Source organism: Lepisma saccharinum, chromosome 13 (genome assembly GCF_977018435.1).
Source record: "Lepisma saccharinum chromosome 13, izLepSacc3.1, whole genome shotgun sequence".
NCBI lineage: Eukaryota > Metazoa > Arthropoda > Insecta > Zygentoma > Lepismatidae > Lepisma > Lepisma saccharinum.
Genome location: NC_139241.1, coordinates 24,101,995 through 24,126,031, shown reverse-complemented (window position 1 = coordinate 24,126,031; position 24,037 = coordinate 24,101,995). Strand labels below are relative to the sequence as shown.

The window sequence follows — 24,037 nt, the reverse complement described above, 5'->3', positions numbered from 1 at the left end:
GAAAGCTGGAAGAAAACATCACCTAGCGATTATTTCATATTTCCAATTTTCTTAAAATATTGGAGTTTCTTCTCTGTTTACTAATGCCCCCACTGAACGAGTCTGTTCCTACATGAATGGTTTGTGTTCAATACAAACTTTGAAAACTATGGTGATTAGAAACTAGAAAGGTGAACATTAATCACACTTGTGTAACTTGTACAAAATGTTATTACTAGAAAAGATAAATGTTCTGAAGAAGATCCATTCATCGGTAAAGTATCAATGAATGACTTCAAATTCTAAAGAACTGCTTGGTTGGAGTGCAGTGCATATTATGTGAGTTATTTACACAGTATTTATTTTTTAAAATTAATTATCAAACACAAGTATTTATGAAAAACAGTTATTTTCGTTAAAATGTGGACATTTCGAAGTCCCGTTTTTCCGAAAAGGAAAATATGAAAATTGTCCCGTTTTGTTGTTTTAAAAATCTGGTCAACTTATTATGTGGGTTTAATATTAATTAATTAATATAATAATACTATGAGGGCGGTTACAATTATGAATTGCATGTTTGTAATGTTTTTAAGTTAGAAATTCCACATCGTGTGGCTAATGTTCATTGAAAGAATTTTGCATTTTACATCAAAAAAAGTAATTAATGTGTACTTAACACATATCAAACAATGAAGATGCAAGAAATAAGTAACGATATTAAATTCAGCGTAAAATAATTATTTGAAAACCTAAAAAATTCACTTGGGTGCTTTGGCATGAGAAAATGTTTTCACAGCGTGTTCAACGTTTAGCCGTTCTGTTTGCCTCTGCAATTAGCCAGCAACAAGGTGTAAATATGGTTAGCTATGAGGATGTCAAGAAAAAAGTTAATTGAAGATTTCACAGGCTCCCTTGATCAGCTGCAGATCGAGGAGCAGATGAGATATCTGTTCCACAGGGACAATGAACCGGTATCATCTTACGTTAGGGATAAACAGACACTCCTTTTTAAGATGGACCCTAACATGGCTGTGAATAAGCAGCTTAAGTATATCAACGCAGGTCTCCAACCGGAATTTTTAAGGGAAATATACAAAAAGCAATATAACCCAGTCCCGGAACTTTTGAAGGATCTTAAGAAATATGAAAAAGCGAAGTTCCTTATGCGCCGTAGAACAGTGCAAGAGCTCTTGCATACGGCTCAGAAGGAAACTCTTTTCCGTCTCTTGCTGAGTTGCGCATTCCTCAACAGAACCCCGTAGTTAGCCCTATGGCGGTTGTTCCGGAATCTGCCCCCAGGGCTAATCCAGAAATGGCTAACCAGCTGCAAGCCTTGCAAGCTGAATTGGACCTTGTCAAAAGACAACAAACGTCTCTCCCTGCTTCAGAATCGTCCACTGTAGAAGCGTTGGCTAAGCAGGTCAGCAACCTAGCGTTAAAAGTCGAGGAAGTTATGCAGTCACATGATAATGACAATTTTCAAACTGTAGGCCAAAATTATTAAAGGGGTAATTTTAATCACAATCGTGGTTCAAATAACAACAGACGAGGCTTTCAGGGCAGGAGAAGTAGAGGTTACCGTCAAAACAACGGCCGGTCTCAGAACCGTTCCAATTTTCAGCGTGGCCGGGAAAGAGGGGCACCAGGCCCCCGCGGTCGTCCCGATCAAGGTGACCGGCGTGGGCCACAGCTTTGTTATAAATGTGGTTTTCCTAACCACCACCAAGAATTTTGTCTGCAAAATCCAGCAGGTTTTAGTTTTAGTTTTCGTTCCCTAACAACGTCCGTTTCCATGGACAACAACCACCACAGCAAGCTCTAAAGAATTGCTTGTTATTATGCCTCTAAACATTTAATTAAAACAAGCACGATGTAGATAATATTTTCGCATTGAGTACATACCAATGTATACGTAATTGTATCTGGACTGAATTTTTGTTCTTATGTAGATGACACTCTTGTTTGAAGCAACCTTTTCAAAGCCATGAGTTCATTCATCTGTGTGCTATTGATCTGTGAGAAATATAATGTATCTCAACAATTAAGAATTGAAGGAAACAATGTGTCATGCAAAAAATGCCCGTGGCAACGGTTGCTAAGGACTTGAAGAAAGGGCATTTTCACCCTTAAGGAAGGGCAAAGTGAGCGATTTTTTAATTTTCTCGTCCTTTTGAGACGATTTCATGGGGAATCGTAATCGTTTCCTCCTTCGGGGCTTCCTTCATGGAGAACATTTATGTCAGTGAGTCAGTCAGTCAGCGGTGGGATTGGGGCTTTATAGTTATCGGACTCGCGTACTTTCGACGTGGCACTTGGCCACGTCTTGTACGCTTGCATGCGTGACCTTCGGCCACGTTGTGGGCGCAATCATGTTATAGATGGTGTTCTTCATAGATCTTAATCACTTTGAAAATGTCTGCATGTTGTATTGGATGAAGACGAACATGTTTATAAGTTCGGTTATTTGAAAAGCTTAGAAAGTAACTTTATGTGTGGAAGTGCTCTAGTATTATATAAATATTCAACAATTTTTGTCTATTTTCATAATAATAAACTGGGTAAATATTGTCAGTTTCAAAATAGTTAGATATTTCATATAAACGAATTGAATAGCAACACTATATTGGAATAGCAGTATTTACGTCTTTAGACATTTTTACATTTTTAAACGTAATTTAAAAATAATTGTCTTCCGTCATTCCGTGCGCTCGCCGACGTGGTTCGCTTATTTGGAAAGTTTTGAACGTAAATTTGTGTGTGTTTGCGCTCTAATAAGGAACAAATAATCAAAATATTATTGTCTGTTTTCTAAATAATAAGCTGAATAAGTAATAACAGTTTCAAGATAGTTAGTTATATGTTTTATGTAAACGAATTCAATAGGGACACTAAATTTGAAACGTAACATTTTACTTCTGTAGTCAGTTTTACATTTTAAAACATAATTGAAATAAATAAATATTTTCTTCATTCATTTTCTACCTCTCCTCTGTAATAAATTCTGATGCTCACATTTTGAAATTCGAAAACTCTAGCATAATTCCCTTACAGTAGTTCTCGGGGTGAAAATAAACTTTCCTTATTCCATGGTTAACAACAAGCTCGGCAAACTCTAAAGAATTGTTTGTTATTATACCAGTGGCGGCTGGCCAAGTGCAACAAGTGCAGATGTTTTCACCTAATTTTCAAATTAATATTGACATTTTTCATTTGCTTATTAAATTAAACTATTTCCCAGCAGAACGCACACGATAATACTCAAATAACACGCCGCTCGGCGCTACGCACGTATTGAGTTCGTCCCAACCCAAGAGCAAACACCGCTAGGTTGCGGAAGACTTAGCCGGTTGTCATGGCAACGGTGACGTCACCTAGCGTTGGCCTTGAACATGGTGTCGCCCTCTACGTGAATCAGTTCTCTCGTCGGAGAAAACATCGCATCCAGTGCTTGTGGCAAAATCTTCGCGTTCTCGCGAGATCTTGTTCCGCGTGTGTGTTTCGCGTTTCCTATCGTGTGTTGTGTTCATGTGTTGAGCTGTGGTTTCTACAATGAACCCAGTAAATGACTTAGTGTGTAATTTGTTGCAGACACCATTTTCCAGATGGACGGATGAAGACAAAAAAGGCGTTTTAAATTGGGGGGGGGGGGGCACTGGCACTTACTATTTGTTTTCATTGCCTATAAATATACTTCTTCACCTGTTATTTTAGGCACGAGCCGCTACTGTACCTCCAAACATTTAGTTAAAACAAGCACGATATAGATAATATTTTCGCATCTAATTACATCTGGACTGAATCTAGTTCTTATGTAGATGTCAGCCTTGTTTGAAAGCACCTTTTCTAACCAGAAGTTGATTCATCTGTATGTTATTAATCTGTGAGAAATATAATGTATCTCGACAATTAAGAATTGTAGCAAACAATGTGAGCAAAAAAAAAAAAAAACCCTAGGAAACGGGTTGCTAAGGACGTGAAAAGGGCATTTTCACCCTTAAGGAAGGGCCAATTGAGCGATTTTTTAAATTTTCTCGGCCTTTTGGGACGATTTCATGGGGGGTCGTAATCGGACATTTTTGGCCTCCGGGGCTTTCTTCATGGAGAATATTTATGTCAGTGAGTCAGTCAGTCAGTGGTGGGATTGGGGCTTTATAGTTATTGGACTCGAGCATTGAACCTTCGATGAGAGGTGTGTTTCTTGTTCTAACTATATCTGTGTGTTTTCGTTAGATTCGTGGTATTTTGTGAGTAGATATGAAGAAAGTAAATAAATAAGACAAGTGGGTGGAAGAGACTGGAGAATCGTAGCTACGGAACCATTGAGAAGATATCCCTCGTCCTTCTTATATCCCATATGATAGAGAACCTATTATAAGAATGAAAGGGCGACAGATTAAAATATTAAATTTGATGTGTATCCTTTCGTCAAAATGCCTAGCAAATATACAATAATATACTTCTTCACTGCTAGAACAAAATAAAAATGAAAGCTCTGCACGCTAACCAACACACTAGCAATAACACTACATTTTCTTTTCTCCAGTCAGTCTGTTTCCTTCTTCAACACCTGAAAAAGCAAATGCTTCTTAATTTCACTGATAATTGTCTCATTGTCTATTGATAGAAACCACGTATGTCAAAAATAGACGCATTCTTTCTGTGAAATATCCCATGTTTCACGCATCATGCTTCTCTATTTACTGTTATTTGGACATTCACTTGGAAGTTAAAACTTAGCTTTGGCTGTGTGTTTTCACGTGCATGCGTGTGACAAGAGTGGTGTGAACGTGTGTTGGATGTTGTTCTAGGTATTATTTTAGTTCAAAGCATTAATATAATTGTAAAATATGGAACTTAGTGTAATGCAAGGAGTGAAAACATAAACAAAGTACGTCAGGTTCGTTCCCAAAACAACATTAAATGATGGAACGTAACGTGGACCGAGTATTATTCCATGTCGAGAACACGAGACATTACGATCGACAATCTTCATCTCGTATTTCTCTTTGGCATCACTACTCAATTTACAGAGATGTATACCCGTGACTGGTATACAAGCCGCAAAATTGCAATGCTGTTTGGGTTGTCTAGTCACAAGGCGCTTGGTGGTCAGACATCGAGGGCTTGCTTCAGTGCTTCTTCAATGGGGTCGTTACAACCGAGAAGTGTCCGTGACTGTACGTACAAGGCAAAATGATGCCTTCCATGAAATTAATTAACTTAAAATAAATATTTCCAAAGAAGTGGCATTTTTTATGTTGATGAAAAACTCTCGCATGCATGATGGGTACACTAATTAACCAAATCCCAAGATTGCGTGACTGTATAGTCCTTGAGAGAAAGTGGATAATTTTGCATGGTTTAGGAATTAGTTTTACATTTCCATTGTTTTTATCTTGCGGAGATATGTTACAGTGAAGGAATGAGTGTTGTGTTCTACTGTTTTTATTAGGTTAGGCATGTTAAGTTTTATGCTCTTAGAGGTCATATGATTTTTTTGTGTTGCTTCGTCCTTGTACTTAATACGAGTATACTTGATATAATGTTATAACATTAAAGTTTAGCGTGTAGTGCCTCATGCACACAACTTTTCTCAGCGTGTAATTTGCTTATTGCGTAAACATGTTAAGCCTCTATGTCATGGTTATAGCTCTTCCACATCGCTAATTCATTTTGCACATGATAATTAACAATAGTAATGATAATATAATTAAGCATTGTTTCCATATTTAAAAACACTAAGTTGCTGACCTTGATACAGGGTTGAAACGTTACCTGTTAAGTGTTTTTATCTTAATAAACTGCCTTGGTCAGCAACTTAGTGTTTTTAAATAGTAATGACATCAATATTAGATATTTTTTTATTGTTGTTGATTCGCCACATGTGAACAGTATGGAATGCTCCGTGCAATTACAGTGCACTTTGGAGCAGTGTTGCAACGTGAAGGGAATTTTCCCTTTTTGTAGGGAAATTAGAACCGAATTTAATTCCAAAAGGGATTTCTATATAAAGTATGAACTTTTCAGAGGAATTTGACGACATTAGATTCATTATTAGTACAGAATATATAAGTGATTCGCGTACTTTCGACGTGGCCTTTGGCCAAGTCTTGTACGCTCGCATGCGTGATCTTCGGCCACGTTGAGGACGCAATCACGTTATAGATGGGGTTCCTCAATGACCTTAATGACTTTGAAAATGTCTGCATGTTGTATTAGATGATGAGGAACATATGTATAAGTTTGAAAAGTTTAGAAAGTAACTCTTTCTGTGTATGGGGTCTGATAAGGTATAAATATTCAAACTATTATTGTCTAATTTCTTAATAATAATGAACTGAGTAAGTAATAACCGTTCCAAGATAAGTAGTTGGATGTTTTGCTTAAACGAATTGAAAAGCGACTAAATTGAAAATGCAATATTTACGTATTTTGTTATTTTCACATTTTTGAACGTAATTGGATAATAACTGTTTTCCGTCATTACCCTCATCCTACCTTGCCTCTGTAATAAATTCTGATGCTCGTGTTTTGAAATTCGAAAAGTCTTATCATAATTCCCTTACAGTAGTTTCCGGGGTGAAAATAAACATTATTTAAGTTCCCTAGCAACGTCCGTTTCCATGGACAACAGGCACGGCAAGCTCTAAGGAATTGCATGTCATTACACCCCCTAAACATTTAGTTAAAACAAGCACGATGTAGATATTTACGCATTGAGTATAACAATATATACGTAATTGTATCTGGGCTGAAACTCCTTATTATGTAGATGTCACCCTTGTTTCAGGCACCTTTTCAAAACCATGAGTTCATTCATCTGTGTGCTATTGATCTGTGAGAAATATAATGTATCTCGACAATTAAGAATTGAAGGAAACAACGTGTTCGAAAGAAATGCCCGTAGTAACGGTTGCTAAGGACGTGATAAAAGGGAATTTTCACCCTTAAGGAAGGGCCAATTGAGCGATTTTTTAATTTTCTCGGCCTTTAGGGACGATTACATGGGGGGTCGTAATCGGGCATTTTTCGCCTCCGGGGCTTCCTTCATGGAGAACATTTATGTCAGTGAGTCAGTCAGTGGTGGGATTGGGGCTTTATATATATATACTCGCGTACTTTCGACGTGGCCTTTGGCCACGTCTTGTACGCTCGCATTGATCTTCGGCCACGTTGTGGGCGCAATCACGTTATAGATGGGTTCCTCAATGATCTTAATGACTTTGAAAAATGTCTGCATGTTGTATTGGATGATGGGGAACATATGTATAACTTTGAAAAGTTTAGAAAGTAACTTTATGTGTGTATGGGCTCTAATAACTTACAAATATTCAAACTATTATTGTCTATTTTCTTCATTATGAACTGAGTAAGTAATAACCGTTTCAAGATAATTAGTTGGATGTTTTGCATTTACGAATTAAATTGCGACACTAAATTGAAAATGTTATATTTACTTCTTTTGTCATTTTCACATTTTTGAACGTAATTGGATAATAACTGTTTTCCGTCATTCCCCTAAAATGCCTACCTTGCTTCTGTAATAAATTCTGATGCTCGCATTTTGAAATTCGAAGAGCCTAGCATAATTCCCTTACAGTAGTTTTCGGGGTGAAAATAAACATTATTTAAGTTCCCTAGCAACGTCCGTTTCCATGGACAACAACAGGCACGGCAAGCTCTAAGGAATTGCATGTCATTATACCCCCTAAACATTTAGTTAAAACAAGCACGATGTAGATATTTACGCATTGAGTATAACGTAATTGTATCTGGGCTGAGACTCCTTAAGACGCAGATGTCACCCTTGTTTGAGGCACCTTTTCGAAGCCAGGAGTTCATTCTTCTGTGTGCTATTGATCTGTGAGAAATATAATGTATCTCGACAATTAAGAATTGAAGGAAACAATGTGTGCTGCAAAAAAGGTCCGTGGCAACGGTTGCTAAGGACGTGAGAAAAGGGAATTTTCACCCTTAAGGAAGGGCTAATTGAGCGATATTTGAATTTTTTCGGCCTTTTGGGATGATTTCATGGGGGGTCGTAATCGGGTATTTTTCGCCTCCGGGGCTTCCTTCATGGAGAACATTTATGTCAGTGAGTCAGTGGGATTGGGGCTATATATATATATATTGGATAACACATCAGATAGCATGCAAGATAAAAATTCCTAACAATGGTGATTAAGAACGCTCGCGATATAAAATAAATGCACCATTTTGAAGGGTCTCCTAGGATCGTTGTGAAGTTAAGAACTTTTGTTGTCGTGCTTATTATTATTATTATTATTATTTGCCGTCCCTCCATTCCACAAAACCTTGGTAATCCCGATAAAAGTAGTGATTTGTATATACAGTGCGTTCATTTCGATCTGCCGCCGAGAGATCGGGAGAAACGTGGCGGGCGGCGCTGACGGAGATGCCGACATTTGAGGCCTGTAATGCCCGCTTATTTTTGTGGACATCTTGCAAAACGAGCACTAACCTGTGTTATAACACGCAAAAGTTCTTCTGTAATTCTTCCAAGTTCCACCCTTATATACACAAATAAATACGCTTTAGAAATTATATTAAGAGCCACAGATAATACTCTGTAAAACATTTTAATCATAGTTTTGACCAGTAACGTCCTGCTTAAGTTTATATCCTTGAAAGAGTTTTGTGTCGATGGGGATCGTTTGGAGGTTTCGAATGTGCAACACTGTATCAAGATTACGCTGCAGACGAACCGTTAAAAGCCAATGGTGTTCGTGAGCTTCCTTGCAATCCGAAATCTCCTAGCTCAAGTTTTTTGTTCCTTCGCGACTACAGAGCTGTGAATATAGTGGCAGGCAGATGTAAACCAAGAGCGTGTTAATTTCGTACTGTGCGTAAGAGTGTTATTCTTGGTTACTTGCCGTTACTTGTTTGTGTTATTGCAGTGTGTATGTGTGTTGTGTCAGTGAGACGATTGGAATGCCAGCCGCAAGGTTCACGTTAGAACAAAGATTTTTTATGTATGACACGTACGTGAAAACAGACTCGTGTCGAGAAGTGTGTAGGCAATTTGTACATAAATTCCCAGGCGTTTCACCTCCACACAGAGATACGGTTAGACATCTTGTCCTTAAATTACGAGAAACTGGATCGTTAAATTTTAAAACGCCTAAGCAAAAACGACGTATTCTAACTGAAGCAAAACTCGATGATATTGGTGCAGCTTTAGAACGTTCTCTTAACAAACCTCTACGCCGTGTTTCACAAGAGCTGGGCGTGTCAAAATCATCGGCACATTCAGCCACTAAGCTACTAAAATTAATACCGTACTCTTATAAACAGGTTAGTGCTTGTTTTGCAATATTTATATAAATGTCTGCATACGTCCATAAAAATAAGCGGGCATTACAGGCCTCAAATGTCGGCACCTCCGTCAGCGCCGCCCGCCACGCTTCTCCCGATCTCTCGGCTGCAGATCGAAATGGACGCACGGTATATACACAGGGTCTCATTTTAATGATGCTCACGGACCAGAGAAACGTATAGAGTACATCAAAACAAAACAACTTTTCTCAGTAACATTTTTCTCGTTGGTGCGTCGTTTCGGCGCTACAGTCGTTTTGCCGCCTCAATGCCGGCAACCCAACACAACATTTGATCGCATTGGTGACTCAGACCTTGATTCGAACTCGAGAGCCCTGGTGTCTTACCGCGCTGTTCTAACTACTCGGACACTGAGATCGGCAATATAGCGAACGAAAAACAAATAAATAATAACAATGCTTTCCTTTCTACGTAACTAATCACAAGATTGGCTGCTTGCTATTTGCTCAAATGACTTGGGTGCGATCCTATACTCTGTCCAGGCTCTGGAGCAAGCGAACGAAAACAATTGTCTGCGCAAGTAGTGACACGAGACGGCTCCACCAATGAACAGATGAGAGGGAATGCGACTGCAGTTACCAACCCTTTGCTCTGCCTACTCGATGCCCCCACCCCCTTTCTCTGCCGCTAGCCACAGGCTTCCTCCAGAGATACACGGGACAGAGCATACAAAGAAATCGGAAAACGTAATAAGACATGATAAGATTTTGAGAGAAAACCAAAGGAAGAACTCATATACTTTGTTTAAAGGCCATATCTTCAATTACAAAGAATTTTTGGCCCACAATTGGAACACATTCCCTTGAAGGTGATAGGAATCGGAGCAAGGAACCTTCTGCAAATACCACATTCAAAATATGGTGAGGAAAACGTAGGCTATTTGGAGTCTATCAAGTGGTGATAATCATAGGGGTGCGCAGGCTAATTTATTCGAAAGAGCCTTAAGGGGAATTTCAATTGCCTATCTGGACAGTGTTAGCGCAATTGACGTAACTTGATGTTTCATTTCCATAGAAATAATTAAGTGTATGAAGATGAAACTCTAACATTATAGTCTCCGAGTATTCGTCATCACTTTAGATTCACTGTAAGATAAATCGTCAAAACGAATTTTCGTAATAAATCTTAATCGGCGAAAAGTACTTCTCATAATTACTACGAGGGGGTGCTGATAAGTATTGACCCTTACCCAGAAGAAATTGAGCTAGGAGGCTGAAATTTGTAGGGTGTACTGGTCAATTCTTCTATATATAATGGTGTAAAATTCGACTTTCGTGATTTTAACTTCCCTTTGTTCTTCAGGTCCAAAGTGAAAATGGCAGCACCTTCACAAAAGCTCTCCAAAGCTGTCATCCTGTTGCTTGAGGATGCCTCGCTACACACTGCAGGTGAAACAATGGCGACACAGACCTCCTTATGCTTTCAAGTGTTCCCCCATCCACCTTATTCGCTGACCTGGCTCCTTCTGACTATCATCTGTTCCCCCATCTAAAAAAACCACCTAAACGGACAACGATTTGCAACATGATGACGCAGGTGCAGGTGCTGCCATTTTCACTTTGGACCTGAAGAACATAAAAAATCATAGAAAGTCGATTTTTGCACCATTACATATAGAAGAATTAATCAATACACCCTGCCGGCCCCTGTGGCGAAGTGGTTAGCACATCGCGCTACGACGCCAGGGGTCCCGAGTTCGAATCCTGGCCTGGGCATGGATGTGTGTGAGTCTCCATTCATCAATTTCATCATATCATCACTCATCCTCATCTTCAAAAAATAGCCAAAAGTGGCACAAGAAGCTAAGTAAAATAAATGAAATAAAAAAAAATAATCAATACACCCTGCAAATTTCAGCCTCCTAGCTCAATTTCTTCTGGGTAAGGCTAAATACTTATCAGCACCCCCCCCCCCTTCCCGTGTTTGCCGTTATTAACCTACTATTAATATCATCTTATAAATTGCACAGAGCTCCTCTATAAATCGGTTTGCATTTCTCTTTATTGTGGGTGGGATTTCGATGATACTACAATATTCTTGCTGTGTATAAATGTAAATAAACAAATAAGTCTTATAAGTTGAAGAAGATTGCATTAGTAATCGAGGTTTTGCTCGAGAGAGGAAAAAGTACGGATTTATGAAAGAGCTCTTTGAGATTTATAAAGTGAAAAACCTCTTCTTGACTACTTTATTACTGATTATAATACGTAATTAGATGATATATATATATATAAAATATTTTTATATTGAAATAATAGTATAATAATATAATTATTATAGTAAACAATATAACATTGTTTTGGGGAGAGAGCACGTGATATCTCAAATCAAACGAAATTCCTTACTTTTTTTTTAAAACACGGAGATTATTTTCATATCGATCAGGTCATTCTGGAACAGTTTCCAAGCTTCCGAGAGCTAACGTCACTCTCATCTTCTAACCGGGGCCTCTCCGATGGCGCAGTGATAGCATAGCGTCTTTGCCTTGTAATCAAGGGGTCCCGGGTTCGATACCCGTTGGAGGCACAAGTGGTTCGGATTCCACTTTAAACTGTAGGTCCAGTCCCGATTAGCCTTACTGTGCATAAAGTGGACTTAAAACAACAAATCAACCAACCAATCATCTTCTAACCTGAAGAAGACAGTGATGTTAGCTATCAAACGATTAGAATACCGGAGCCAGACAGTAGCCATTCAAGTAGCTCCCCCAACTGAAGTTTCCAATCCAGGAGGAAAACACGACAAGTCACACTTTACTGTTTTTACAAGATAACTAATTCGAAATTTCGATACTCACTAAGATAATTCTGCCCGGAGAGATGCCCCAGCCGCCGTTGTTTTCACTGTAGCCACTAGAGCGTTCTGTCGTAAAGTGTCATTCATTATGTCAGTCTGAGGCAAAATAAGCCACAGCGGAAGTTTCGTCATGTTGAATTAATGTTTATAGGTGTTACAAGGCCATGTGAGGGAATTATCTGCATTTTTCCTCACTTGTTATACCATAGGCTTAAACTTATGCACAGGATTAGTGTATTTAGGTCTATTCTTGTCCCATCATTAAGAACACATTCGTAGGTTTTTCCTTGTTACTCGTTGGGAAAAGGATCCATCTTTGTTGGCGTTGGGTAGGTAATCGCTACAAGTTCATCTATCCCGCACAATAGGAGAGATGTTCCACAGAATTTGTCAACGATTTGTGCAGATTAGTGTTCTTTTTCTTAAAATATACGATTTTGAAGAAGTACTGATTCGTGATGATCTTATATACATATGATTTTTACACCTAACAGCTGCCTCAGTGGCCTAGTATGTTGGGTGCTCGATTTACCAAAAGTTTTGTTTTCGAATCCCGGTCTGCGCATATCACCTGCTTACCAATAATTCTCATCGTCGCGATTAACCGGAAAGTGACGTAAACTAAGCAAAATATAAAACTAACGCAAAAACTTTTATAAAAGCTTTTAAACCTTTTTTTAATAAACTTTCGAACAATCCTTTCCACATCCAACTGATGATGCCAGCGGCGAGAATAACTCCGATGTGGAAGATGATAACTTATGAAAATTATTATGGAACAAAGGAAAACATGGTTGTTGTTGATTTGGTGTTTTAAGTCCACATTATGCACATTATGGCTAATCGGGGCTGAACCTACAGTTTAAAGTGGGATCCGAACCACTATGTGCCTCCAACGGGAATCGAACTCTGGACCTCTTGATTACAAGGCGACGACGCTACCAGTGCGCCATCGGGGAGGCATCAGAAGTAAAGTAAACAAAATGAAAAGTGCTCATTTTGCACAAAGTGGTTGCAAGAATTCTTCACAAGGTTCTGAAACATGTGCAAACCTGCGTGGTAGGGAAGAGATAAGACCTTAGAATAGGAAAATGCCTTAGCTAAGTGAAATATTTTGTAATTTATAATACGTTTATTTTCTTATGTAATGTAATCTAAATGTAACGTAATTGGTAGGTGAAGCATATGAATTCCCTTATATTTAATTGTCACGGATTATCATGATGCTACACATTAAAATAGTGACGTAAAAACATAGTTTGTGACGTTGTAGAGATTGCATTACGAAATACAGCGATACACGCAATTTTTTAGAGTAAGTTGAAGATTGACCATGGAAAAATCTATATTCTATATTTCCTAGTAAATTTCAGTAAGCTATATGTAAGTACCCAGTTTAAACATGATAAGTTCATTATCCATCGTTTATTTCACCTAGCTTAGCTAATCAGCACTATGATCAAAATACTCTTGCATATCACTACGGCAGAATTGTTACAGATGTTGCAAATCAATATCGATATTAGGAAATATTGAGGAGTGAAGAACATAGCAGATTATTATCAGAATATAACTAAATTGGAACAATAAAGTACAACTGCTATGAACGAATTCCAATAAATACAGTATTTAAACGCATTCCTTCCCAACGTTATTATTAATATTGTTATTGATTGAAGAACGAATAACCCTTCCTCGTATTTTGCTGTAAGCAGTCCCGTGTTCGATACTGGTGGAGGCACATAGTGGTTCTAATCTCACTTTAAACTGTAGGTCGAGTCACACTTAGCCTTACTGTGCATAGAGTGGACTTAAAACACCAAATGAATCAATCAATCAAATCGTATTTTGCTGTGAACCGTATCAGGGTTGGATGTTCGCGTGTGTCTTTCAGTGACCGTATTGGCCGGGAAATTTTTCACTATATTCTATGGACTTGCAGATTATTCTCCAGTTTTCCTAGAGCTATTTATCAATAATAGCTAATCGATAAAATTTGACTTACAGATATTCTCCAGTACTCTTCAATTGTCCTCAAGATGATTGGCCAACAGCAGAATTTTGGGGGCTCTCACAGGGAATCGAAGACAATGGGCAGAATGCTAACAATTTGGTTGTGGCTAAAATTCATTTTTAGAAAATTACATTGCACTGAGGGACTACAGGATCACATAGCGCACATATTTTCACAAGAAATCTGTGGTACTTCTTTTTTGAGGTTTCAGCAACAATGTTCAATGTTCCGTTGCTTCACACGGTTATTGGCCTACTTCTGTCGACTCTCTAACTGCCGACCTCCGTGGCAGAGTGATTACCACAGAGCGCTACGACGCACCGGGTTCGAATCGCGGCCTGAGTATGGATGTTCTTTGTGAGTGTCCCTTCATCTGTTTCATCATAGTAAGTCACGTAGCCAGAATTTTATTTGGGGGGAAAAGCTCATCCCTTATCAGCGCAGGCGTCCCAGAAATATTTGTAGAGGGAGTCAGACCATTGATAAAACTTGATTAGTAGTAATAATAATGACAATAATTATTATTACCACGGTTATAATTTATATTTTACAATAATAACTATTATAAGTTATTAAAAATAGACCAATTTAATCCAAATTTATTGTTATTATTATTATTATTATATAAATGTAGACTTTGCTAGTTGATCCACTTATGAGTAAATATCCAACACAAATGTTGTCTATTATTTCTTACATTTTGTACAGTTAGTGCACTGAAGTTCATAGTTATTGTATTTTGTTATGAACTTTTACACATTCTGTTAAAAAAGGTTCCAAAAGTTAGGGGTAAATTTTACTTATAAAGTTTAATTGTGTCACATCTCACAAAGAAAACTATAAATTTCGGAAGCTGTGGATCCATTTATTCTACTGATGAAACATAACAACAAAAATACGACAAACAATTTTGTTTAGCCCACTATTATAACTAACATATGGATTAAACATGTATAACCTGCTTTCTCTATTATACACTAAACTTCATTCGATCCAATTCAGTTTTTATTTTGGTTATAACTTTATGTCTGTAATTAACAATAAAAATAACACACCTGCCTTTTTAAAACTTGAAAGAGGTCAATATCCAGAGGGTGGGGTCGACGGACTCTATTTGAATTAGATATTTGTAGTATTTCGGGAAAGCTTAAGCCCCGTTAGCCCTCCTTCTGACTACGTGCCTGATCATAGCAACATTCATTCTCATCGTCGCGATTATACAAAAGTGGCAGGAAAACAAAGTTCAACCAAATTGATCTATTAATGGACTCGCTATTTTCGTTCGCTTGGTTCAAGATTTTTTGGACATAGTGTAAGCTTGTGTTGCATTATTTTCTGCGGAAGCCACTAGTGTATGCAGCGTTTCTATTTTCGGAGGGGTCTGAAATTTTAAAAGTGTACATCACATAGCTGCTTTTCAGATGGTGACAGCGTAAACCATAAAATGATTTGGAATTAGAGATTATAACCTTCGTTTTCATCGTGTTTTTTTTTTTTTAAGGGAAATTCATATTTAGCATTTTGGTTTCTCGTTCGAAAATTTTCATTTTCTCAAAATTTCGGGAGTCGCTGTAGCCTCATAAGCTTCCACTGGAAGCGGAAGACAACTAAATACTGCGTAAGAATCCAACTTCAAATAGTTATAAAAATAATGGAAACAACCATGTTCAGCAACAAAACATCTGTGTGGGCTGGCAACACTGAGCATTTGTTACTGCGCTAAAGGACGGCAGTTAGCGGTGTACAGGCATGTATATATATAGTGTCTCAAAATAATAATAATATAATAATGTTTAATTAAAATAATTATATTAAATAATTTAAAACAATTATAGTTAATAATAGTATTAATTAAAATATTCAAATTAATTAATATTAGCTTATATTTTTATTGCAGGAATAATTAAAAACACTGCATAAAGATAACGATATAACAGCACGAATTCATTATCTAGCTTACGTAAAGCTAAGGTCGGCAAAATTTGTAAAAAGGAAACAACTGCTCTGGCAAGGAAATTAATGTCAAATAGATCAAGCATTGAATATTTATTGAAAAACAAATAACATCTTTATTATTTAATTTAGCTATTTGATTACTTCATTATTTTGATTATTACATTTTAGTACTTAGTTAGTCTTTCGGGAGGGGGGGGGGGAATCCGGACCCCCTTCCTTGGCGGTGAAGTATGTATTCGTGCGTCAATCGGCCAGTCGTAAAGTATTTTTCCAGGGGGTAAACGATACATTTATTACTCCGATTATAGTGTCATCCACTCAAAAAACAACACTTAAATTTGAAATTATCGAGTTCCTGCATCCGCATTATAATAATTGATGTAAATTACTATGATTGAAATTAAATTATAGGATACGTGTGAAATATGTAGTTTTAAGTTGACACTCGTTTACTAAGGTGTGGCCATCCTTGCCCCCCTCCCCTTCCAGACTCCATGCCCATATATTGTAATGCTTTTGCACCTAGAATTTTAGTGTGGAGAAATCCTATCGCCGTTATTAAACGATATTATACTCTTAAAGAAAGTGAAGTATGTTCAAAGATCCAAGCAAACGGTGGAGGAGGGTGTATTATTTCCTCGTAATTGAACTATCCTGGTTTGTTTTCCCGTAAATTCTTTGTTATTCATCAGTTATACTGCCTCTATGTTGCTGCATTTTATTATAATTATTATATAATTAGTAGTAGTAGTATAGTTATTATTATTGCTCTTATTATTACTACTACTACTTAGGGCTACCATATTTTGAAATGCTAAAAAGAGGACATTTTCTTCGAAAGCCACACACATCATCAATTTATTCAAAAACACGAAAACATTACATAAATAACACAATTTATCACCATTAAATAAAATATTATTCTCCGTGATATTATACTGCCACTAACCTAACCTGACTATAGTATTGACGTCCACCCTGTTATATTGAACTAACCTATTCTTATGATTGTGTATTCTGGATTAGTCTTTTTTATATATAGAAACACAGTACCTCGTTATTTGTGATGCTTAACAGTATGGAACGCGACAGAACCTTCTGCAGCACTTACTTTATCTTTATGTTCACTGCCAGGTTTCGTGAAAAACTGAGTCAGTTTTGTAGATGAAGCTTCTTCACCTCTGACGGCTCTTTTGTGCTTTTCGCACTCCACTTGTGCTTGCAAGTCTAGTCCTCCTTTGTTTGCCACAGACACATACAAACCATACACTCGCCTTCAAAATCGTCTCTACCACGTCTAAAACATGAATACTTTTCTTGTAACTCATTAGTAAACTTGCACTTTCTTTTAGGCATATTAGTAGCTTCCACTTCGAAACACGAACAAACGAATGACGCGGAAATCACGTCAACCGGAACTTGAAACTGTAACAACAAATGACTAACGCTTAGCGCATCGTCTAGTACTGCCAACATCAGACGTTTAATGATTCGAAAAGTTGTGACTTCGTGATCTCTGACCTATGATGATTGGATAAAAGTAAAAACCCGCACATTTTAACAGAAAGTAAAAACCCGGCAGGACGCAAATTTCAGGGTCCGAAAAGAGGACATGTCCGGGAAAACCAGGACCGTATGATAGCCCTACTACTACTATTACTTGAAAAACTGTTTAAACTTTATTTACTTTTCTTTTTTATGTTTTTAAGACTACATACATTTGTAATTTCCATATTCTGTACCTTATATATACGAGTACATACATACACAATTTGCATAACTGTAGATATACTTAACATATTAATTTATGTAGGACAAAAAGCTGTTTTTTATAGTTAGGTAGTGGAAAATAGACTACAAACTTAAATGTAACCTTACTTCAAGTAATGATAATAAGATTTGCTGTTACAGCCTGATAGTCACATAAAACAATATTTTTGTAATACAATATCGCTACAATTTTATAATTCGAATTACATTAAGTGTTTCCAGAAATCTCAGGGAGGCTAAGTGCCACCCTCCCCGTCCCTCCCTTCATGCGGGCACACTGGAAGGATTGATCACTCATCTTGTTTCCCACAATAGGTCGGGTTTATGTATGGCGGACACCCAAAGAGGCATATGCGGCGGACTGCCTCCGTCCTACCGTTGAACAAGCAGGTGGCTCTGTGATGTTGTGGGCCGCAATATTATGGTATTCCGTTTGTTGGTATTATTAATTTCAACGGACGATGTACGGCCAATGATTATGTGGACATTTCAGGTGACCAAGTGCATCCTATGTAGTGTTGCCCACGAGACGAGACTTTGGCCTGTCTCGTCTCGTGCTCGTCTCGTGGAAATGCTGTCTCGTCTCGAAAATATTCGTTTGTCTTATGACACACGATCAATCTCGTCTCGTCTCGAATTTTTATAAGCCTGTCCCGTCTCGTCCCGTGGGCAACACTAATCCTATGGTACAGATGATGTTCCCTAACACGAGCGCCGTGTTCCAAGACGACGATGCCCTAATTCACACTGCTGGCTCTGTTCAGCTGTGGTTTGACGAACATGCGGATAAACTTCAACACCTCCCCTGGCCTGCCCAGTCTCCCGACCTTAACATTATGGAACATCTGTGGTTAGTTTAAGAGCAGAGAGTCTGGTGCAAATATCCTCCCCCACCATCGCTGGCGAAACTGAGTGCTCAGGGTGTCAAATATGTGAAAAAAGTCAAGAAATCAACAGGTAAGTCAAGAAAAGTCAAGAAATTATGCTTGTGTTAATTCACATTGTTGTATACATGTAGTGGAACTTGAGAAAATTGAATATTTGGAAATCTAAAACTGTATTGATTGATTGATTGGTTGATTGATTGATTGGCTGATTGGTTGGTTGATTTACTTCGCGTTTTGTGTCTCTTGGCTAACTTGCGAAGATGGGGATGAGTGATGAAATTGATGAATGGACATTCGCATTCAAAAAAGCCCGAGCGGGATTCGTACCCGGGCCATTGGCGTCTCAGCGAGGTGTGCTAACCACTTGGCCACAGGGTCCGCCTAAAATTGTATTGAGTTGTAGTTTAAGAATTACATTCTTGAAAGTTTCAAGTTTTGTAAATATATTAAATAAAGTAATGTGGCCATTCCCCATCCAGGATGAAGTCTGAAGCATTAATTCTTACATGCATTAATAATTAGCTAAAGCTAGTCTAAATCTTTTGTTAAAGTACGGCTTCAGTATTCATCTTAACTGGCCTTGTGGAAGGGCTTTTTACATTCAATAAAAATATATATTTTCTTAATTTCCAACCATACCTAAGTGGGGGGCGGTTAAACAAATGTTAAGAAAAAGGGAATAAAAGGTCAAGAAAAAGTCATGAAAAAGGCAAGAATTTTGGATTTGTCATTTCTGTAGACACCCTGGTGCTGAACTGCATGACGAATGGTACAAAATTCCTCTGGCAAGAATTGACGAGTTGTATGCATGGAAGATGTTGCCATTATTTTGAAGGCCATCTGTATGTGGCTACTATGTAAATTTTTTTTCCTCTGTGATGTAATCAACGATCGTAATCGGTTTAAGAAATCTAACATTGCAAGAAAAAAAAATAACTGCTAAATTTATTATCCTGTTCCCCATATTAGTTTGGGTACAGCGGCTTGAATACGTAGTGTGGAAAACTGCATTATGCTGGCCTCTCTGGCGGGTTCCACTCAGATATGATACCGATAGAGGCGCTGGTGTCGGTCCCGCTGCGTGGTATTAGTCTGCTTATAATGGAAGTAACTGGAGTTTTCGCTGCAACGTCAGATTCTTTTACATCAAGCATTTCTATGAATGTGATAATTGCTATGATATTTAGTACAGTGGTTGCGAAGATATTAACGAACATTCTAGACAGTCGACCACGCCCTGTTATCGTTACTTTCGCCCGACCCTGTGGCCGAGTGGTGTCGACCTCCGTGGCGAAGTGGTTAGCAGAGCGCACTACAACGTCAGGGGTTCTGGGTTCGAGTCCCGGGTAAGGCATGGGTATTTGTGTTCGTCCAGTTGATAAGAAACAAAGAAAAATGTAAGAATTGAAAAGTTTAAAAGTGAGAAAAAGAGTGAATGGTGGGAGATACCTCCGTGTAAGGGGTATTTCTTTATATAAAAAAAAAGAAAGTAGTTAGCACATCGCGCTGCGACGCCAAGGATCCCGGGTTCGAATCCCGGTCGGGCTTGGTTGTTTGTGAATGTCCATTCATCAATTTCATAATTCCATCACTCATCCCCATCTTCGCAAATTAGCCAAGAATCACAAAACGCGAAGTAAAATAAACTCAATCAATCAATCAGTCAATGTTATCGTTACTTTCATTAATAATACGGGACAAAATATACGAGTGGAATGCTCTTGGTTACTAAATTTTTGTGTATGAATTACGTTCATTATTATTATTATTATCATACGTACATACATATACACACTGAAACATTTGTATTTTTTATATTGACTGTCTCTTTTCTTCCTTTTGAAACTAATCGTGGCGATGATGATAATGATGATTGCATGAAACGACAAGGGGAAACCCATAAAAATCCCTTAGTGCCATCGACATGAGTGTAAGGAAACTTTGAAACAGTGACGTGCACTGAGGAGTAGCTAGTCTAGCAGAGATAGATCAATCAATCTCAAATGTCTAATTATTTTCAAATCACAATATTTATTGTTTTGTTGAAGCCACAGTTCATATGCAACACTTTTTTTTCACGCGCTTCTCGTCCCTCGGTGCGTTCAGCGGTCTAGCTCGCTCTTTCTCCGCCTCACAGTTCCAGGTAGAAACGGGTTTTTGAAGGGTAAGGGAAGATTTCTGCCTCTGCCTCCCTTGCCCCCTCGACCCCACTCCAATGGTTTAAAGGCCCTTGCTTTCAGGTCCTCCAGTCTATCTCCTATAGGACAGATAGGGTATTGGATTCCCTTCGCTTCCTTTGTAAAACCTCTAAAAAAATTTCTGCAGTACTTCTGTTCTCTGTATTAACACTACTTTTTACACGATGTACAATATCTGTATGTATAATATGGGATGTACTTTTATTATTTATGCAATTGGAACGTCTTATGTGCAGACAAAAATGTTATGCTTTTTTTTAAATATGGAATATATAACGATTAAATAACAAATATTTGCTCACGCTCATTCTTGCTCTCGTTTTAGTAGTGTTTTATTTAAACATACTAATCTCTTGGCCTCCAATTAAAAAAAGTGGATAAGCTAAACAATCATAAATACGGATGTATTTATTTGGGCAAGTGAACGCGCGTTCTACTTCTTGTTGTTGGTTTGGTTTATTTCACTTCGCTTTTCTGCCACATTTGGTTATCGCGAAAATAAGGATGAGTGATGATATGATGAAACTGATGAACGGACCTCACAAAGAACAATTCAGGCCGGAATTCGTGACGACCGTGCATTCTTGTTCTTATGTGTTGTACTCTGCCTGCAGTGAATAATGAAAAAAATAGAAATGAAAAATGTATCCCAGAACTCAAAAAGCCAAATGAATATCATTGAAGAAAGTAGAAAAAAGGTTTGTTTAAAGGTGTGTTTTGTTACCCATCGCTTTTTCTAGCTGTGTAGATTTAATCGCAATAAGTAGCTAAGAGCTTGAAAAGTCGTGAGGGACAATCATAAACAGAGAATTCTAGGCTCCTGATTTCACAGTGCCCTGCAGATGCACTGGAGGAAATTATTTGTATTTTCTTCTCTCTTCCATCGCTTTACCTAATTTCTGTCATGACGATGAACGTTGATTAAATTAAACGGGTGAAGAGTGGTTGCAAAGAAACACTCATGCAAGGCCCAGGGCTCGAGCCCGGGTCCTTCAGTAACGAGATCGTGAGATGGGGAAATTAGGGAAATCAAGCAATGCAAAATTTTTGAAAAAACGTTAATCATATATAAAGATGGTATTTCAAAAATTAAATTGAAAATTACTACTCAGGAAAAATGCAGTTTGCTTTACCGATACCCACGTATCCTAATGGTTAGCGCCTTCCTCACATTTTTGTTGTCGGCTGACCTCCGTGGGGGAGTGCAAGTGGTCCCGGATCTGTACCCGATGGAGACATATAGTGGTTCGGATCCCACATTAAACTATAGGTCTAGTTCCGATTAGCCTTTCTGTGTATAAAATGGACTTAAAACGTCAAATCACCATCATATCAACCAATCGTGGGGGAGTGGTTACCACAACGCGCTACAACACCAGGAGTTCCGGGTTCGAACCCCTACCTGGACATGGGTGTTCTTTGTGTTTGTCTCTTCATTAATTTTGTCGTATCATCTTCGCGATTAACCAAATGTGTCAAAAAAGCGAATCAAATCAAATCATTCATTGATTGATTGATTGTTTGATTTGGTTTATTTTACTTCGCTTTCCGCCATATTTGGCTAATCGCGAGGACGATACGATAAAATTGATGAAGGGACACACAAAGATCACCCATTGCCAAGCCGAGATTCAAACCCCGCATCTCTGGCTCAGTAGTCAAATCAAGTGGTTTTTTATTTTCGAAAGTGGGTGGAAGTTATGTGTACAATTTTTTGTAGTCATTCCTAACTTTGCAATTTTTCCTGTATTTGACATTCTTCTTTTAGGAATACTGGGCCCTAAAAGGGGAGGGGGGATTATGACCTATTGGACACGCCACTCATTGCTACCCCAAGTGTCGACGTCACCGCACGTCACTGCTTTGAAACCAATGGGACAAGGGACACGGTATGTTCACACTGATGTGACTAGTGACACAGACACTTCCAGACTGTAAAATAGCATTCATTGCGCATGAGGGTCCAAACAGCAAACGACACGTTCAACACATGTTACTATGTCGTATTCGCGTGCTACTTGTTACTTCGGTCGGAAAGCTCCTTAAAGGAAGGGTACTCAGACCGAAGCGACGTGCTACAGGGGGAGTTCCCAACTAAGTAACAAGCGACAAGTGCCTTTAGTCCATTAGCAAGCGTTTGCTGCTAATTGTGCAAACAACAGATCTAGGCGACACGATAAACCACATGCTACAACAACAGATCTAAGCGACACGATAAGCCGCACGCGTCACTTTATCGCTTGCGTGTCGCTCAAACTGGGCCATTTCTTCAATAGCTTGCAATGTGTTGCCGTGGTTTGTTGTTCGCGCATGGGTGATGCAATGAGTGTCTTGCTTTAGGGAGATTTCACACCAAAGCGTCAATCGGAACGCGACACTTATCGCTTCAAGATTTCACCAACCGAACTCTGACCTGTGCTGCCCGTCATGCCGCTATGGTGTGAAATATTGCTCTTGATTAGCTCGTTTCCAAGCGACATGTGTCGCGTGTCGCTTCGTCGGTATGAAAGTTGCCTTGAACCGAAGGACCCGTGTCGCTTTGGTGTAAACTCTCCGAATCGTTTGTCGCGTGCCGCTTTGGTCACAAATCTCTTTGAGGAAACGGTTTAGTCAGAGCTTGTGTCCCTACGGTTCGAAAGGCTGGCTGCTTTGATTACACTTGTGGTTTGTCGCCTCGGTACGAAATATCTCTCAGGATATTAATTATATTCTAATAACATAGAAAAATAAACTCTAGTACACAATCCAACACCTGACGTACCGAATCACATTGCGATGTTTTCTCTTGTGTTACGCATGCTATTTATTTATTAAATTTATTTTACTTTACTTTCCCAATTAATGCTATTTGGTGACTGCAAATCACTAAACAAATATAACTGTTTCTATCAATTAATTTACCGCCTTTCAAGGCAAACACACCTACACAATATATTCCAAAAACTAACTAAGCCGCATTACTTTCATAAGAAAATTAGTACCGCGATACTGATCGCACTGCCATCTATGTTGTCATCCGTCTCGGGAACCAGTTTCTTGGGTCGTTTTCTACACTACGGGTTCAAGACGCTGTAGTTTGG

The 24,037-nt window shown here is 38.4% G+C and overlaps 1 protein-coding gene across 2 annotated transcripts in view; it reads right to left on the bottom strand.

Annotated features, from left to right (window-relative positions):
* Nucleotides 1-12,209, bottom strand: part of LOC145996901 (estradiol 17-beta-dehydrogenase 11-like) — a 243,368-nt gene extending 231,159 nt beyond the window's left edge. Inside the window, exon 1 of one of the 2 annotated variants that reach the window (XM_083133463.1) lies at nt 12,134-12,209. The gene's annotated coding sequence lies outside the window, so the exon portion shown is untranslated. Of the gene's footprint in view, nt 1-5,074; nt 5,156-12,133 lie in introns of those variants that run through there. The other variant, XM_083133464.1, reaches the window with a different exon arrangement.
* Between the last annotated feature and the right edge of the window lie 11,828 nt (nt 12,210-24,037).